Below are 2,776 nucleotides of genomic sequence, written 5' to 3'. Positions count from 1 at the left end.
ACTCTACAGAAATCTTACAGCTCTGAAAGAAAGCAATCTCTTCAGCTGAAAACTCCCTCAACGGCAGCCAGGGAGCTTGGAAGTCCTCTAGGCACTACCCAGCACCCAGCTTTTCTAAGCCTCATGGCTTTGATTTGGGGAATTTCTGGACCCTTTCAAGGTTACCTATGTGCTTCCCCACTGAGCTAGCACATGGTCACTTCCGTCTGGGCCTCATGCCACTCTCAACATGTTCCAATCTGAATGTTGACATCTCATTAATACTTTTTCAAGCTCACATCGTCAGGTTTTTTGTTTGTTTGTTTGTTGTTTGTTTGAGATATGGTTTCTCCATGTAGTCCCAGCTGTTGAGAAACTGCTCTATAGACCATGTTGGTCTCAAACTCAGAGATCCTCCTGCCTCTGCCTCCCGAGTGCTGGGATTAAAGGTGTGTGTGCCAACCACACCTGGCTACATTTTCAATACTTTCTATCTGGCAACTGTGGGGAAGTCCTACAGAATAACCTGGTATGTAAAACTCGGGTGTCTTAATGTCATTGAGCTACAATTTCTTTGTTTCCAGACAATCTCATTGAGTCCTAGCTGACCTCAAATTGCTGTGTAGCTGAGGGATGATGACTTAGAAACTTCTGACCCTCTTCCTCTGTTTCCCCGGTGCTGGGGCTACAGGTATACACTCCAGAGCTTACAAAATGCCGGGACTGAAGTCTGGGTTCATGCATCCTATGCAAGCACTCTACAAAGCTGAGTTGGCTACCACAGCCTTTTTTTTTTTTTTTTTTTTTGTTTTTGAGACAGGATCTCAATTTGTAGTCTAGGCTGTTCTGGAATTTACTGTGGTTGAGGCTGGCCTCTTAGCTTGCAGGGCCTCTCGGTTGCTGGGATTGTAACGTGTGCCATCATACCAGGTCAAGTGGCTTTACGGTCCTTTCTGGACAACGGAGGACAGCACACCCAAACAGATCGTGGAGACATTTTCATGCCACAGCACCGAAGGCTACACAACTCACTACAGCTAAAAACAAAAGGAGATAAGACCGAAGCCTTGAACTTACGAGCTTCCTGCCTCAGCCACCTGAGGGCTGGGACTGCCCAGCTTCAGAAACTGAGTGATCGCCTGCTCCCGGGTGATCTAGTGCACTCCTGTTCTCGGTGCCCTGCGGACTCAAGTACTCATCCCATCTCTCCCTGGGCACCTACGAGCAAAAGGCAGCCACATATTTCAGGCCCCTTCAGAACTCACATGAAACCCAGGTCACAAGAGCTTAGAGCAGGACTCACCATCACTAGGTTGACCAAGGACACGGCATTCAGACTGATGCCCCACAGCCCCATAACCCCCGAACATGTTGACCAGGATCATGGCTATGGTGACACACATGATGACTGCAGACCACAGCTCCCAGCCCAGGACCACCAAGGTCACCAGAAATATGGAGCCCAGAGACACACTGAGGTTAAAGATGGTGTCATCAATAATGGTCAGGTACTGTTAGTAGAGGACGTAGAACACACTAGGGAGGAGAGTGTCTGGTTAGAGCTGGCACTCCTGGGGTCTTCCTGCTTTACCCCATCACCCCGCTAAGTGGAGAGACTGCTGGAATGTGGCAGACACCCCAGAAAGCCACCTGAGACGGCACAATGCACTGAGCCTCCCAACTATCTTTGATGGCCACTGATACCCAAAAACGACCAAAGTAACCCCAAGTGTGTGTTTGCATACAGTTTCTACTTACGCCCAATTCCTGCTGCCTTATAAACCCTGCCAAAGAAATTCCATCGGCTGCTATGTTAGGAAAAAAACTAAGCATCCGGGGCCAGTCTGGGAACTACCCTAGGCCATGGCAGTGTAAGCCCAGCTGCGTCTGAGAATTAGAATACAAACTCTAAATGGCCACACGAAGAGGCTGCCATTCTTCAATGGAGACCACGCTTATGGCTTGAGAAAAGCAATCATCGGATTGCCGCATCTTCCGTGTTTTTCAAGGAAAAAGCAGCAGTGGCAACAAGAAAGTAAAAACCTCTAACCCAGCAAATGAAAAGTCTGTATCAAGTACTGTCCCAGGCACCAAGCAGGCAGCTGCTGACTGCATGACTGGATGACAGGCACGTCCCTTCCTCAAGGCTTGTTACTTCACCGTGTGTCTCTCTGGGCTGGGACAGCACACCAAGGTCTGTGTCTAGTCCCCAGAGCATAGCGGATGCTCCAGATTCTGCCAATGCTCACCTCAAATTCCCTTCACACAACGCTCCCGGCTAAGGGTGAAGCAGGTGTCTGAATGAGAGCTGGGGCTCTCCAGCGGCCCCCACACCCTCCAATCCCATCCCTGTATGTATAGCCATCCCTGCTTTACCTGTACGGGAACACGCGGTAGTTACTCCCCTTAGAATTCAGGGTTTCTGTGATGTTACTGGCTACAAGCTGGGCTTTTTCATGGCGTCAATATAGTCAGCAGAGGTCTTAAGGACCGTGTGGTAGGTCATGAAGTAAGTGGCCCCAACATAAGTGTCATCTCCGATGATATTAACAGCTGAACTGTAAACAGCATGTTCCCTGAGGAAGAACCAGGGGTGTCAGAACGGCTATGGCTTTAGCACAGTATGAACACCCTAGGTGAAGGCACCTGTCCTGGCCTGACGGATGAAGGAGGCCTACAGGAGGCCTTATTATCTTACTGTGGCACTTTGTCTGGTGCATGGGCGCTATTGTTTCTCTATCTGATTCTACTTAATATCAAACATGATGCAGAGTTAACCTGGCACTACTATGTGACA

The sequence above is a fragment of the Phodopus roborovskii genome, unplaced genomic scaffold (genome assembly GCF_943737965.1).
Source record: "Phodopus roborovskii unplaced genomic scaffold, PHOROB, whole genome shotgun sequence".
In the NCBI taxonomy this organism is placed as follows: Eukaryota; Metazoa; Chordata; class Mammalia; order Rodentia; family Cricetidae; genus Phodopus; species Phodopus roborovskii.
This window is presented reverse-complemented; position numbering follows the sequence as displayed.